The sequence below is a fragment of the Callorhinus ursinus genome, unplaced genomic scaffold (assembly GCF_003265705.2).
Source record: "Callorhinus ursinus isolate GAN/ISIS: 27379988/994484 unplaced genomic scaffold, GSC_fseal_2.0 scaffold9, whole genome shotgun sequence".
NCBI classification, from domain to species: Eukaryota; Metazoa; Chordata; class Mammalia; order Carnivora; family Otariidae; genus Callorhinus; species Callorhinus ursinus.
The window spans coordinates 56,074,956-56,091,871 of NW_027397071.1; the positions used below are offsets into that span (position 1 = coordinate 56,074,956).

Consider the following 16,916-nt stretch of genomic DNA (forward strand, 5'->3'; position numbering starts at 1 on the left):
AGTACTGTACTGTATTTGTTGAAAAAATCCACATATAAGCGGACCCGCACAGTTCAAATCCATGTTGTTCATAAGTCACCTGTATTTATAGAACCAAACAATGATCCGCCGTGGCTCCACCCCATCCCATCAAGCCTGGACTCCTTAGATGTCAGCTTTGGACCATATCCTACTGGCATTTGTTTGGGGGTCTTGAACTCAGTGAACTCTGGAGTTGATGTTTTCCAAACCTGGCTACACAATGAGATCATCTGGAGTGCTTATTAAAAATACAGGCTCCTGTGTTCCACCTCTGTCAGTTCTAATGCTGAATTTCAGAGTCATCAGCAATCTGTATTTAAACAGATTACCCAGATGATTCCTCGTCAGTGCATCTGGGACCAGATATTGAGTAGCGTGGTTCTACAGAGAACTCTGGTGGCCTGTCCCAGAGCACTGGCCTCTGCCCTGTCTCAGTCAATGCCTTTGTCAATGCCTTGGATATGACCCTAGCTCATCATATCCACCCATAAGAAGTAACTAGGAAAAGCCAAGGATCATCCAGATAAAGAATCAGGATTCAAAAAGCCCTCAGAAGGGCTTTTGGAAGGATAGACAGACCAAGCATGGCAAAATCAGGCTCAGTTGGGAAAACTGTAACCTCCTCCCCTGGTGAGAAAATACCATGCACGGGCACAATAGGGAATGGGCACAGCTTAGAAAGCAAGAGAAAAGGCTGTGGAGTTTTGGATAAGTTCCAGCTCAGGAAGACAATGAAGCCAGGTGAAAAACCAGGAGAAAATTATAATCAATAAAGTAAAGGAGGGGATAATCTCTGTGTGTGTGTGTAGTTTAGAGAAACCCAGAATCTGATACAAAGTTCTGGAGTCCACATTTTTTAAAAAGAAATAAGAAAAGAGGACTTTCAACATTTTGTAGCCTTAAGAAAGAAGGAAATCCTGCCATATGCAACAACATAGGTGAATGTTGACGACATTATGATAAAGAAATACTCACAGAAGGACAGACATGCATGATTCCAGTTATATGAGGTATATAAGATAGTCCAACTATCAGAGTATAGAGTGGGGGTTGGCAGGAGCTGCAAGAGGAGAAATGAAGAGTTGCTAATCACTGGGCATAATGTCTCAATTATGTAAGTTCTAGAGATCTGTCCAACATTGTCTGTATAGTTAAGAAGACTGTATTGTACGCTTAAAAATTTGTGAAAAGAGTAGATGTCATGTTAAGTGTTTTTTTTTTAATTTTATTATGTTATGTTAGTCACCATACAGTACATCATTAGTTTTTGATGTGGTGACCCACGATCCGTTGTTTTCGTATAACCCCCAGGGCTCCATGCAGTACGTGCCCTCCTTAATACCCATCACCGGGCTAACCCATCCCCCCACCCCTCCCCTCTAGAACCCTCCGTTTGCTTCTCAGAGTCCATTGTCTCTCATGGTTCGTCTCCCCCTCCGATTCCTCCGCCTTCATCTTTCCCTTCCTTCTCCTAATGTCCTCCACGCTATTCCTTATGTTCCACAAATAAGTGAAACCATATAATTGACTTTCTCTGCTTGACTTATTTCACTTAGCATAATCTCCTCCAGTCCCATCCATGTTGATGTAAAAGTTGGGTATTCATCCTTTCTGATGGCTGAGTAATATTCCATTGTATATATGGACCACATCTTCTTTATCCATTCATCTGTTGAAGGGCATCTCGGCTCTTTCCACAGTTTGGCTATTGCGGACATTGCTGCTATGAACATTGGGGTGCATGTGGCCCTTCTTTTCACTACATCTGTGTCTTTGGGGTAAATACCCAGGAGTGCAATTGCTGGGTCATAGGATAGCCCTATTTTTAATTTCTTGAGGCACCTCCACACTGTTTTCCAAAGTGGCTGTACCAACTTGCATTCCCACCAACAGTGTAAGAGGGTTCCCCTTTCTCCACAACCTCTCCAACATTTGTTATTTCTTTCCCTGTCCTTTTTTGCCATTCTAACTGGCGTAAGGTGGTATCTCAATGTGGTTTTGATTTGAATTTCCCTGATGGCTAATGATGATGAACATTTTTTCATGTGTCTGTTAGCTATTTGTATGTCTTCTTCAGAGAAGTGTCTTTTCATATCTTCTGCCCACTTTTTGACTCGATTATCTGTTTTTTGGGTGTTGAGTTTGAGAAGTTCTTTATAGATCTTGGATACCAGCCCTTTATCTGTAGCATCATTTGCAAATATCTTCTCCCATTCTGTGGGTTGCCTCTTTGTTTTGTTGACTGTTTCCTTTGCTGTGCAGAAGCTTTTATTTTGATGAAGTCCCAAAAGTTCATTTTTGCTTTTGTTTCACTAGCTTTTGGAGATGTATCTTGAAAGAAGTTGCTGTGGGTGATGTCAAAGATGCCTATGTTCTCTTTTAGGATTTTGATGGATTCCCGTCTCACATTGAGGTCTTTCATCCACTTTGAGTTTATCTTTGTGTATGGTGTTAGAGAATGGTCGAGTTTCATTCTTCTGCACATGGCTGTCCAATTTTCCCAGCACCATTTATTGAAGAGACTGTCTTTTTTTTCCATTGCATGTTTTTTCCTGCTTTGTCAAAGATTATTTGACCATAGACTTGAGGGTCCATATCTGGGTTCTCTATTCTGTTCCATTGGTCTATATGTCTGTTTTTGTGCCAGTACCGTGCTGTCTTTGGTGATCACAGCTTTGTAATATAGCTTGAAATCGGGCAACGTGATGCCCCCAGCTTTGTTTTTCTTTTTCAACATTTCCTTGGTGATTCGGGGTCTTTTCTGATTCCATACAAATTTTAGGATTGTTTGTTCCAGCACTTTGAAAAATGCCATTGGAATTTTGATCGGGATGGCATTGAAGGTATAGATTGCTCTGGGTAGCATAGACATTTTAACAATGTTTATTCTTCCGATCCATGAGCATGGAATATTTTTCCATCTTTTTGTGTCTTCTTCAATTTCTTTATGAGTGGTCTGTAGTTCCTAGAGTATAGACCCTTTACCTCTTTGGTTAGGTTTATTCCGAGGTATCTTATGGTTTTTGGTGCTATTGTAAATGGAATCGTTTCTCTAATTTCTCTTTCTACAGTTGCGTTGTTAGGGTATAAGAGAGCAACTGATTTCTGTGCATTGATTTTGTATCCTGCCACATTACTGAATTGCTGTATGAGTTCTGGTAATTTGGGGGTGGAGTCTTTTGGGTTTTCCACATAAAGTATCATGTCGTCTGCGAAAAGAGAGAGTTTGGCTTCTTTGCCAATTTGAATACCTTTTATTTCTTTTTGTTGTCTGATTGCTGTTGCTAGGACTTCTAGTACTATGTTGAACAATAGTGGCGAGAGTGGGCATCCTTGATGTGTTCCTGATCTTAAGGGAAAGGCTCTCAGCTTTTCCCCATTGAGGATGATATTCGCTGTGGGTTTTTCATAGATGGATTTTATGAACTTGAGGACTGTTCCCTCTATCCCTACACTCTGAAGAGTTTTAATCAGGAAAGGATATTGTATTTTGTCAAACGTTTTTTCTGCATCAATTGAGAGGACCATATGGTTTTTCTCCCTCCTCTTACTAATGTGTTCTATCACATTGATTGATTTGCGAATGTTGAACCACCCTTGCATCCCGGGGATAAATCCCACTTGGTCGTGGTGGATGATCCTTTTAATGTATTGTTGGATCCTATTAGCTAGGATTTTCTTGAGGATTTTGGAATCCATATTCATCAGGGATATCAGTCTGAAATTCTCCTTTTTGATGGGGTCTTTGCCTGGTTTGGGGATTAAGGTAATGCTAGCCTCATAGAATGAGTTTGGAAGTTTCCTTCTGTTTCTATTTTTTGAAACAGCTTCAGTAGAATAGGTATTATTTCTTCTTTGAATGTTTGATGGAATTCCCCAGGGAATCCATCAGGCCCCGGACTCTTGTTTTTTGGGAGGTTTTTGATCACTGCTTCAATCTCGTTACTGATTATTGGCCTATTCAGGTTGTCAGTTTCTTCCTGTTTCAGTCTTGGCAGCTTATAGGTTTCCAGGAAGGCCTCCATTTCATCCAGATTGCTCAGTTTATTGGCATATAGTTGTTGATAATTTCTAATAATTGTTTCTATTTCCTTGGTGTTAGTCGTGATCTCTCCCCTTTCATTCATAATTTTATTAATTTGGGTCCTTTTTCTTTTCTTTTGGATAAGTCTGGCCAGTGGTTTATCGATCTTATTAAATCTTTCAAAGAACCAACTTCTAGTTTCGTTGATCTGATCTACTGTGTTTCTGGTTTCTAATTCTCTGATCTCTGCTTTAATTTTAATTATTTCTCTTCTAATGTGTGGCTTAGGCGTCGTTTACTGCTTTTTCTCTAGTTCTTTAAGGTGTAGAGTTAGTTGGTGAATTCGGGATTTTTCTATTTTTTTGAGTGAGGCTTGGATGGCTATGTATTTCCCCCTTAGGACCGCCTTTGCAGTATCCCATAGGTTTTGGACCGATGTGTTTTCGTTCTCATTGATTTCCATGAATTGTTTAAGTTCTTCTTTGATTTCCTGGTTGACCCAAACATTCTTGAGCAGAGTGGTCTTTAGCTTCCAAGTGTTTGAATTTCTGCCAATTTTTTTCTTGTGATTGAGTTCCAGTTTTAAAGCATTTGTCGTCTGAGAATATGCAGGGAGTAATCTCAATCTTTTGGTATCGGTTGAGACCTGATTTGTGACCCAGTATGTGATCTATTCTGGAGAAAGTTCCATGTGCGCTCAAGAAGAATGAGTATTCTGTTGTTTTAGGGTGGAATGTTCTGTAAATATCTATGAGGTCCATCTGATCCAGTGTATCATTCAAAGCTCTTGTTTCCTTGTTGATTTTCTGCTTAGATGATCTGTCCATTGCTGAAAGTGGAGTATTGAGGTCTCCTACAATTAACGTATTGTTATCAATATGACTCTTTATTTTGGTTAACAGTTGGCTTATGTAGATGACTGCTCCCATGTTGGGGACATAGATATTTACAATTGTTAGATCTTCTTGTTGGATAGACCCTTTAAGAATGATATAATGTCCTTCTGTGTCTCTAATTACAGACTTTAGTTTAAAATCTAATTTGTCTGATATAAGAATTGCTACCCCAGCTTTCTTTTGAAGTCCGCTGGCATGGAAGATGGATCTCCATCCCTTCACTTTCAGTCTGGATGTATCTTTAGGTTCCAAATGAGTCTCTTGTAGGCAGCATATGGATGGGTCCTGTCTTTTTATCCAGTCTGCAACCCTGTGCCGTTTTATGGGAGCATTTAGGCCATTCACGTTGGGAGTGATTATTGAAAGATCTGAATTAATTGTCATCATGTTGCCTGTGAACACGTTGTTTTTATAGATTGTCCCTGTAAATTTCTGTTGTATATCACTCTTGGGGTCCTTCTCCTTTTACAGAACCCCCCCTTAATATTTCTTGCAGGGCCAGCTTAGTGGTCACATATTCTTTCAGTTTCTGCCGGTCGTGAAAGCTCTGCATCTCTCCATCCATTCTAAATGAAAGCCTTGCCAGATAAAGTATTCTTGGCTGCATGCTCTTCTCATTTAGGACCCTGCATACGTCTTGCCAGGCCTTTCTGGCTTGCCAGGTCTCTGTGGATAGGTCTGTCGTTCTTCTGATGTTCCTCCCTCTGTACGTAAGGAATCTCTTCCCCCTAACTGCCCTTAAGATGGTTTCCTTGGTTCTAAGATTTGCAAGTTTTACTATTACATGCTGGGGTGTTGGCCTGTTTTCCTTGATCTTGGGAGAGGTCCTCTCTGCCTCTAGGATGCGAATGTTTCTTTCATTCCCCAGATTAGGGAAGTTCTCAGCTATGATTTCCTCAAATACATCTTCTAGTCCTCTCTCTCTCTCCACTCCCTCTGCGATTCCAATTATTCTAACATTGGAACGCTTCATGATGTCACTTATTTCTCTGATTCTATTTTCATGGATTCTGAGTTGTTTTTCCCTTTCAATTTATTATATTGTCTTCCAGGTCGCTTATTTGTTCTTCTGCCTCAGTTATCCTAGCTGTTAGATTATCTAGATTGGATTGGATCGCATTGATAGCATTTTTAAGTTCTGCCAATTCAGCTTTCATTTCTGCCCTTAGAGACTCTATGTTGCCATTAATTGATTTCTCCATTCTAGCCATTGTCTTCACAATTGCTGGCCTGAATTCCATCTCCGACATCTTGGTTATATCTGCATCCATTTGTAAATCTATGGCATAAGTCATAATCTCTGCGTCTTTTCTATTTTGGGGGCTCCTCCTCCTAGTCATTCTGTTGATGGGTGTTTTAGGGAATGTATAGAGTCCAAATTATTGACCAGAACCCAAGCAAGATGCAACTGTTTTCTTGGGACCTTAGGGTTGCTGGCCTCTTGTTTTTCCAGCCTGTCTTCTGGGGGAGGGGCCTGCCGCGCTGTTACTCAGGCAACCCTGTTTGGGTGGAGTTGCCCTGACCCCCTGTGGCAGGGGATGGGCTCCGCGGGAATCAGTTTTTGGGGCTTTTGTTCTCCGGTGGCTTTCCCTGGCGGCTTTTTGCCTCTCTTCCGCGAGTCAGAGCAGAAGAGACCATTTCCAACCCTCTGCCTCAGAGCAGAGAGACCACAGTCTGTTCTTCAGTGAGCTCTCCAGGCCACACTCTCTCCGTTTCTGTCCATGCTGCTATAATCTGCAGCGTCCAGGGTTGTGCACCCCTCCACAGCGTCCCCCCAGTCCTGTCTCCAGGTTGGGGCACGTCTCTGCCCTTTGTGCTTCTAAAACCGCCAGCCGTCCCCAGTTCGCAGGCACGACCCTGCCGCTCCGGGTTTCCGCCCCGGAGGCTACCCTAAAGTCATTTCCCTGCCGCTGCCGGTCTGTGAGTCTGTGCCCTGTCCCCAGCGCGCGAGGCTGTTGCTCACCAGCAGTGTAGGATCCCCACAGCCAGGCACCCTCCCGCTGCCATTTATCCTCCGATATCTGCCCATGGAATCATGGCTCCCCGCTTTGTACCTCGAAACAAACCGCCTGCAATATTCTGTTTGTAAGAGATCCAGATCTTACATCTCAGGCTGGTTTCGTGGGTGCTCAGAGTGGTCTGGTAGATACCCATCTCAATTCTGGGGACCAGTTGAAAGAGGGTCCCCTACTCCTCCGCCATCTTTCCTAGAGGGAGTTGGACCTTCTCAAGTGTTCTTTAAAAAAAAAAAAAAAAAGATTTATTTGAGAGAAAGAGTGCTCCCGCAAGCAGGGGAAGGGGAGAGAGGCAGAGGGAGAGACTCTCAAGCAGATGCCCCACCAAGCACAGAGCCTAAGGGGGCTCGATCCTAGGACCCTGAGATCACAATCTGAGTTGAAACCAAGACTTGGATCCTTAACCAACTGTGCCACTCAGGCACCCCTCATGAGTGAAAAAAAGCAAGTAAGGAATGATTGGAGAAGAGTAGCATGAGGGTGAAGAAATTCAAAACCATATCCTTTGGGAATTTTTGAGGGGATGGGGGATGTTCACCTGAACAAGAGAGGAAAGATCTCTCTCTAAGAGAGATCAGCTGAGCTAGATTCAGCTCTCCAGAGGATTTTCTTGAGGAAAAGGAGTTGGGGCTACTAGTGTGGTTGCAAGGGCAAGAACTAGGACTCAAAGGGCAGAAGCTACAGGAAGACAGATTAAAGCTCAACATAAGATAAATCATCATAATGGTCACAGGCCAAAGAGATCTGAGTTGTTTCATAAAGGCAGTGAGCTCCCCATACTGGGAGGGTATCAAGCAGAGGCTATTTGCCTGTACAGGGCACAGTGGAAGGGTTTGAAGAGTTGACCCGTGGTCTTTTAAGGTTTCTTCTAAAGCCACGATTCTGAAACTTTAAGAACACACCAGAACACCTGGAGAACACTTGAAACAAATGTTGTAAGTACTTAATGGTGTCTGAGTGTGAGCCAGGCATCTGGGAAATAAGGACTGAAGAGCATTTGCTCTCCGTGAGGTCACAGGCAAATGTGAAGAAACGGAAAGGAATGAATACTGCCCTGTGCGAGGAGAGGTGTGAAAGAGGCCAGCAGAGTCAGGGGAGTCTTCCTCGGAGGTCAGATGAAGGATATCAGAGACAAGTCTGAAAGGATGAGTGGGGATTAGCCAGACAAAGGGGGGACATCGGGAGCAGAGGGAGACCATGTGGAGGTCTTGTGTCCCTAGCAGCAAGATTCTGCTCAGAAAGGCCAACCTGACCTAAACTCAAGAGTAGAAAAGAGGAAGATGCCAATCAGTGGAGGGAGTACTGGGAGGCCCTGGGATCCTTCCCACTCTAGTCTGAACCCGAGAAGAGCTGTTGGGGTGCCTGCCTGGCTGGCCAGGAGCCCAGAGGACATGTCTTTGGCCACCATGTCGGCTGCTCCTTTCCCACCTGGTCTTGGCGGTGGTACAGGTGTGAGAGCTCTTAGGAGAGGCTGCATCAGTGTGGCTTGGAGGCAGAACCAGGCAGCTTGACTTCCGAGGTGCCAGAACGCAGCCAGTCTGTCACTCCTCAGATGAAAAGCATCAGGTGGAAAACAGCAGGTGTAATACATTATTTATCTCTTTGCAACAAACAAATGCCATTCAGGTTGCTGTGGTCTATCTGCTGTGTTGCTTTGCTACTTCGGTTGCCCCCGAAGACAGCTTCAGAAGGAAAGGGAAAGACTCATATAGTCTGTTTCATGCCATAACATTGGAAAGGATGATTGTTCAGCTGGGAAGTGTAGGCTACCTTTAGCCGCCCGCTCTGTGCTGCTGTTTATCCATTGAAACATGCTTCTCCCAGCCGCCTACGAATAACAGTATAAGTACCTCTGTGCCTTTCATACGCTGTTTCCTCTGCCACTCAGTTGTAGAAAGCCCTTCTTCTCTCCCAAGGGCCCAAGTCCGTGTCCCCACGGAATCCTTGGGTGTCCCCCATGGTATCCCTATGCTCCCCTCCAGCATAGTATTTAGCATACCCTAGCAATTGTCAGTTTCTTGATCTGTTCCTCCAATTATCCTGCAAACTTATAAAATTGTCTCTTGGGTTTACAGGTCTTGGCACAGAGCCTGGCATGTGACAAGCCCCCAGGAGTGCTCAGGGATGGGCTGATTGCAACCAATCTAGACAATGCTCTAAAATGTTTTGGTAGTCACAGAACTCCTTTTGGCTGATGATACAAATCACATCTTCATAATATCTCACACTTGATTAGGAGATAATATTTTATAAAGCACTTTCATCTGCATTATCTCATTGGGGGCTCACAACGATCTTAGGGAGTCAGGAGGATTTATCCATTGTGTAGGCTCAGTGGTTAGAAAAAGCAGTAATTGTGGTGGTTAAGAATGTGAACTCGGGATTCAGGGTTTTACATTCACTAGCAATGTTGGGTAAGTTACCTGAACCTCTTTGGGCCTTATTTTCCCCATTTGTAAAATGCGAGTGATAGTTTCCACACATGGATCCCTAAAAACAATGTTTGACACAATTAAGTGTTCAACAAATCTTAGCTATTATTGTTAAGTTGCTTGCCCCAAATTCCATAACAGGCCCAAGAGTCAGGGTTCGATGTACGGTTTGTTACATTCAAAGACAGTGCATGCTTCATTGCATCACATCAGTGTTAACTGCAGAGAAATGCTCCTTGTGCGGCACAAGGAACAGTGGCCTTCCCAAGCCCCGGGTTCCATGACCGCCTCATTCTACAAAGCAGCTCAGAGAAAGGAATCCATGCTCCCAATGGGCAATGTTGGGACTGCAGTCTCAGGTCTCCCTCCTGACTGATAACGGGTATCTTCAGGGACTCTGGCCCTGCTAGATGCTTTTGGTCATACATATATAGACCAGAGGCAGTATAGGTGAGGGGGCTGATGTGGCCATGACAAGAGTCAGTATAGCAGAGATTCTTAGTCTTTCTCAAATGGAGACTGCCTGAGCTAAAATGCACCTCTACACACTTCCTATCTGGGCACATTATCTAACCTCTGTATGCTACAGTAGTCTCATCTATAAGGTGGTGGCTTTCATGGTGTCTACTCATGGGGTTGTCTGTGGTGGTTAAGTGAGTTAAGCTGTAGTGTGTACAATTAATGGGACGGTGCCTGGTTCAGAACCAGCAATAATGGTCAAGTATGACTGTTATTACTACTGCCACGAATGCTACATACATAGACTGGGCTAGTGGTCCCTGATGCTGAGCCTGGAAAATCAGGGAATGATGGAGGCCGAGGAGTTTGTCAAAGCAGATTTTTAAAAAAGATTTTATTTGTTTATTTGACACACAGAGAGAAAGCGCACAAGCAGGGGGAGGGGGAAGGGGAGAAGCAGGCTCCCCACTGAGCAGGGAGCCCGATGCGGGCCTTAATCCCAGGACCCCAAGATCATGACCTGAGCTGAAGACAGATGCTTAACTGACTGAGTCACGCAGGCGTCCCATAGAATAGATTTTCTTAATCCACATTTCTGCAGTGAGCCACGAATAAGTGAAGATCACGAAAACATCCACATTTGATAAGTACCTACTATGTGCTAAGTATAGCTTTCCCATGTGCTATCTCATTTCACATTCACACGTCTCTCCACAACAGATACAATTATTCCCATTTTTGAGGCGAGTAAAAGAGGCTTAAATAGTTTAAGTGACTTGCCCAAAATTATACAATAATCGAATCGGGATTGTACCAAGGTCTGCGTCCAAAGCCCATCTCCTCCATGCCACATTATATCACCTATGGGAGAAAGGCTAAGGGTGGCTCTGGGGGTAATTCTGACATCATCACACTTCTTTGGGGCTGGGGCTGTTTCAGAGACAGAGGGGGAAATTCAAAATCAGGGCAAGATCAGGAGAATGGTGCAGAGAGTATCTCAGTTCCATGTGTATGCAAATGACTTAGGGGGGATGGGGACAAAGCCAAGACACCAGGAGTCTGTCAGTCAGTCAATACCATCCATCACTGTGAAGCCTGGTTGTCATGGTAACAGGGGATAAAGCCTGGAGCCTGTTAGAATCTAGTGCCTGTCTGTTCAGGGTGACTGGTTGGTTAGCAGGCACAGCAAAAGACCCTTTGGGCCAGGCCAGACTGCTTAGCCATAAATATAAGACCCTTCACAATCAGATTCCTGCCCACCTTACCCTTTGCACTGTCCAATCCAGCCCAGACTCTTTAGGAATCTACCCTGACTCTGCAGAGTGTAGGAAAGCTCCAGAGAAGGCCCAGCATAGATGGGCTTGGATTCTGAGACTCTCTTGCTAGGAAGACACTGAGTCTCTGCTGTGGACCAGCCTCAGCCTATGTGCAAGACTGGGAACACATCATTAACAAGATGCATGATGGAAACAGGCAGCTGCAAAGTGTGATATATCTAGCTAAATCCCAGGTGCACTGAAGTACCTAAGAAGGCTCCCAACCCAAAACTATAGAGACAGAAAAGCTGCCTGGAAGGGTCATATCTAAGCAGAGACCAAGGATGTGATAAGCACTGGCCAGGTGAAGAAGAAAGGGTACGGGGAGGGGAGCAGAAATCCAGATAGAAGAAACAGCACGGTCCTTCTTATAAAGCCTCAGGGAGAAAGGGGGTATGATTACGTTGAGGGACCATAAAAGCATAGTACAGCACAGCCCAATGCTGAGTAATGGGGCTAGAGGGATGAGCAGGGCCAGAGCATGCTCCCTTGAACGCTGGCCATCATCCATGGGCAGGAACCCTCCTGTTCTCAATGGTCACCTTCACTTGGCTCCAGCAACTTGCCATGCTGCAAATTGTCACCCTCTCTATGGCTCCCTGGAGGCCAACACTGACTCCATTTCCAGGTTACTGATGTTATCACTCTTCCTGCCGTAACTCAACCACAAGATTGCTCTCATTAATGCACTGGCCTCGGGGGCAAGGCCTCCACAACAGAGCGTGGCCTTTGGGTGAACCTGGACACTTGTCTCCTACCACTCACCCTCACCCATTTGCTGCTTCAGCCATACTCATGAGACTCCTTCCACCCAGCAAACCCTAGCCCCCTTCTCTGTTAGGCAAGCTCCTACTCCTAATTTTTGGAAGTTCAGGTTTGAATATCTTTGGAGTCTAGAAAAGGGGAGGGGCGGAAAGTGTGTGTTGCTCCCTCCCTTGTGCTTCTACTGTATTTATTTCTATTTGAGCATTTTCACATTGTATTATTCTTAGTCCCCAACTAACTGCACATTTCTCCAGGGCATGGAGCGCTATGTTTCATCTCTTTGTCCCTGGAGATCATGGGTTCTCATTGACTGGATGAGTGGTTGAAAGGATGAATGGAGGGAGGGTGGATGGATGGATGGATGGATGGAGATTAGATTAGGAGAAGGGTTCTCCTCAGAGATTGTTTCCTACTTCCTATTTTGGGTAACAAGGAAAAATGTTGTTTTCTACTCAGCACCTTCGTGAAAGGGAATTATAAGCAAGCAACAGCAATAATATATAAATGTGATGGGAAAAATGAGAATTTGAGGGACTTAAATTACACATTCATCCTAACCCAGTGACTCCCCGTACACAGTTTAATCATCTGGGCTGCCTTTGTCTCATTCTCTTAAAGGAATAAAAAATGCACAGCTCACATTCCCTCATTCCCCCATTCCGCTGCCTCTGACAGACATCACTAATTGATCACAGCACTGTTGGGCAGAGCACCTGTCCTGTGTCATAATCCTGCTAGCATTTGCTATTGAAGTCAGCTGCCATTACCGGCTTAGATCCTTTTTCTGGCCATCAAGGCTCTAAGGCTCACCTCTTTGAGTGCCATGAGTGCCAGCACACCGTGCTTGTTCCAGGCCCTGTGATTGTACCTAAGCTTCAGAACAGACAACCACAAGCTGGGCAGTGTAACCCTTCACAATTCTGCCAGTTACACTTCCTGATCAGCAGGTCAAACTGATCCTAATTGCATTTAGGAAAGAGTATTGAGTATAATCCTCCCTTACTCATTTTTAAAACCTAATTTAACCACTTTCAAAGCTATTGCAGGCTGTTTAATGGTTTTTTTTTTTAAGAGAAGTGAAGAAATAAAAAGGTAAATGAAATAAAATATCAGATGGACCCCAAGAAGCATGGAGCTGGGAATTAGAAGTCCTCATGTCAAACCTCACCCTGCTCCTAGCCAGTGGTTTCACCTTGAACATGGCATTCTACCTTTCAGTGCCTGGTTTTCCTGGTTTATTAAAATGGGGACAATCATAAGATGGCTCAAAGCATTACTGAGAGGCTTGAGTGAGATGATATTCCTGGAAGCACTCAGAGCCGCCTGCCACAGAGCTCAATTAGAACTCCCATCTTTCATTGCAATTTGGATAAACTTTTCATTAGGTGAGACTTTCCAAGCCTGTCTTTGGCAGTGATTATTTACATCTCCCTCTAGCTTTCTACCTTATCTGCCTTCCCGTGATGGTTAATTTTATGGGCTGATTTGACTGTGCCATGGTTGTGTCCAGATATTGAGTTGAACATTATTCTGGGTGTTTCTGGGAAGGTATTTTTGGATGAGATCAACATTTAAATCAGTATACTGAGTAAAGCAGATTGTTCTCCCTAATGTGGGTGGGCCTAACCCAATCAGTAGACATCCCAAATAGAACAAAAAGCCTGACCCTCTTCTGAGTAAGAAAGGACTCTTGCTGTCTGACTGCCTTCAAGCTGGGACTTCAGCTTTTTTCTTGCCTTTGACTCATACTGAAACATCAGCTCCTGCTGGGTCTCAAGCCTGCCAACCTTTGCACTGGAACTAAACCATCGGCTCTCCTGGGTCTCCAGCTTGCCAGTCACAGGTCTGGGGACTTGTCAGACTCCATAATTGTGTGAGCCAATTCCTTAAAATAAATAAATATATTCTATTGGTTCTCTGAAACCAGTTAGTTAGAACTCCAACTAATACACCTCCTAATGCCTTCCTTATGGCTACTGATGATTTTTCCTTTATTTAAAGTAATGAGATATGCATCTATAGTCAGTGGAACATGTGGTATTTTTAATGCCTTTTTTTTACTACCCTGAAAACTAAACAATACACTTTATTCCATGATACAGCCCACACACATCCAGATAAAATAAGTTTCAATACTTCATCATACTTTGATGCACTCTGATATTTTCCACCTATTTTATTCTATTTTGTTTTGTTAAATGCTGATCATGACCCACTAACTTTCTTTTACAATCTACTAGTGGGCTATGACCTGCAGTTTGAAAAATTAGAAAAACCATCCCTGAGACATTATAGCATGTCGGTTAATATCAGTTTCCAGGGTTTGACCCCTGGCTCTACTAGTTAATAGCACCATGACCTTGGGCGAGTTATTTAACACCACTGAGCTTCAGTTCTTAATTTGTAAATTGGGGATTATAGTATCTTCTTCCCAGGTCTTTCTTGAGGATTAAATGAGATAGTATGTTTAAAGTGTTTAACTCTGCCACATAGCAAAATGCTCAGTAAATGTTGACTGTCTTGCCACCTCTGCTAGAGCCTAAGCCTCTGATATATGGTATCAGAATGAATGATAGAATGTGTGAGAAAATGTTGGAGGGATAAATACTTGGACAGTATACAAACTCTACACCAGAAGATGTTGATTCAATACTGACTGAATCCTGTTAGTGATTTACTTAAGCTCTTTGGACCTCAGCTTTCTCTCTATAAAATTGGGGAAAATACTGGGCGCCTGGGCGGCTCAGTCGGTTAGGCCACTGCCTTCGGCTCAGGTCATGATCCTGGGGTCCCAGGATAGAGTCCCGCATCAGGCTACCTGCTCAGCGGGGAGTCTGCTTCTCCCTCTCCCACTCCCCCCTCTTGTGTGTGCTCTCTCTCTCATTCTCTCTCTCAAATAAATAAATAAAATCTTTAAAAAAATTGGGGGAAATACTAATACACCTTCTCATAAGGTATTACGAAGATTATCTGGAATATTAGATGTGAATATATTGTACTTTACCAATATTAGGAGTTATTATATGTAAATATATTTTATTAAAACCAGATATTTCAATTAGCTCTAAGTACAGTGAAGTTTAAAAATTAATTCATTTTAGGTGGTAACCAATTAATTATGTGTTGTCCACACAATACATTATTTCTGACTATAATTAGATGATTATGACAAAGAGAAACCCTGTTACCTTCTGTGCACCTTCGATGAGAGGAACCATGTTGGTATCTAGGCAGTGCTTACCATGTTCATGTGCTTAATAAATGTTTGTTGAATGAAAAGCTGAAGGAATGAGTAAGTAAAGGAAGGGAAGGGGCAGGGAGGAAGAGCATGTGGAATTATAATTGACATCAACTTTAGTGAGTTTTTATTGTGTTTCTGTGGCTTTTTCTACTCTCTGAGTTAGGTGGTAGACCAGCTCGTCCAGGACCCCTAGCTGGAAGGTGATGATCAGTGACAGGCAGAATGTACTGTGCTCTCGCTGGAAGGGTCTTTCCCAGGGTCACTGTTATCTGGCATCCATCAAGGGGAGGAATGATGGAACACAGGCACTGATTTGGGCAGAGTTGTTAACACTTTGAAAGATAGTGATGAGAATTCAAAGTGACCTTGATGAATGGGAAAAGCAGTCCCTCCAAAACTGGATGAAGTTCCAGGGACAGAAATGAATGACCTTGATCAAAAAAAAAAAAAAATGGGCAGGTGGAGGAGAAGACATAATTGCTGAGGCTCCAAGTCTACTGCAAAAGCACGGGTCACTGCAGGCTGGACACAATGATAATGATTTCCTTTCTATTTGAAGACTGTTTCAGAGCTGACCAATTGCAGTGCCCTATGAGACAGGTTATCTTGTTATCCTCACTTTACAGATGAGAGGGCAGTTAACATTACAGAGTTAATAACTGAAAACCTGGGAATAAAACAAAGCATGTGGTAATAAAAAAACCACCATAGTACAGCAACTACAGGTAACGTTTTCTAACTCTTACTATATGCCAGGCGCTGGGCCACTTGCTCACATAAATAGTTTCATTTCATATTCACAAGAATCCTATGAAGTAGCTACTATCATTGTCTCATTTAGAAGAACAGAAAACTGAGGCATGAGGAGGATAACTAATTTGCCTGAAGGTCACTTGGCTAATAAATGGTGGAGATGAGATTTGAATCCAGGCAAAGGTTCTGATTCAGAACCTTTTATAGCAATTGATATTTATTGGGTGCTTGTTAGAGGCTGAGCACTGTACTAAATATTTTCTGTGCATATGTTCACTCATTCCTCACTCATTTACTCTGTGAGATAAATGCCATTAATACTTCCAGTTTAACAGGTTAAGAAATTGAGACTTAAAATGTCTAAATAACCTGCCCTTGATCACACAGCTAGTAAGTGACAGAACCCATGTGTTCAACCACTGGGCTATGCTACTATTATCCTGCATTCAAGGGGGAAAAATATCTAAACACTTACTATGGAAGATGTGGTTAGAATTATTCTCAAACAAACCTTTTTGTTTGATCTTGAAAAGCTGAGGTTTAGAGAAATTAAGTACCCTGATCAAGGTCATGCAGCTATTAACTGGTGAAACCAAGATGCACACCCACACGTGTCTGACTCCCAAGTTTAGGTTCCTTGTTACCATGACACTAGCATATGTTTTCCTTCTATAGTCCTTGATCACATGACTTTATGACCTACTGACCCCACCTACAACTGAAATCTATAATAGTAACTACTGTTTGGACGGTGTTTTACTGTTACATGCAAATAATGAATCATGGAACACTACATCAAAAACTAATGATGTAATGTATGGTGATTAACATAATAAAATTAAAAAAAGAAGTAGTTTATTGCTCATATATTAGTGATGGGAAAACTGAGATTCAGAGACATAAAGTATTAGCTTTCAGATGGCAGTGCCTACATGAAAAGCAAAGATATCTCTGTTGGAAAAAATATTTTTACTACCACATTGCCTGCTGGCTT

The 16,916-nt window shown here is 43.1% G+C and overlaps 1 protein-coding gene across 2 annotated transcripts in view; it reads right to left on the reverse strand.

The window, feature by feature from the left end:
- Window positions 1-16,916, reverse strand: part of C8A (complement C8 alpha chain) — a 68,764-nt gene that overhangs the window by 14,893 nt on the left and 36,955 nt on the right. The window lies entirely within an intron of this gene.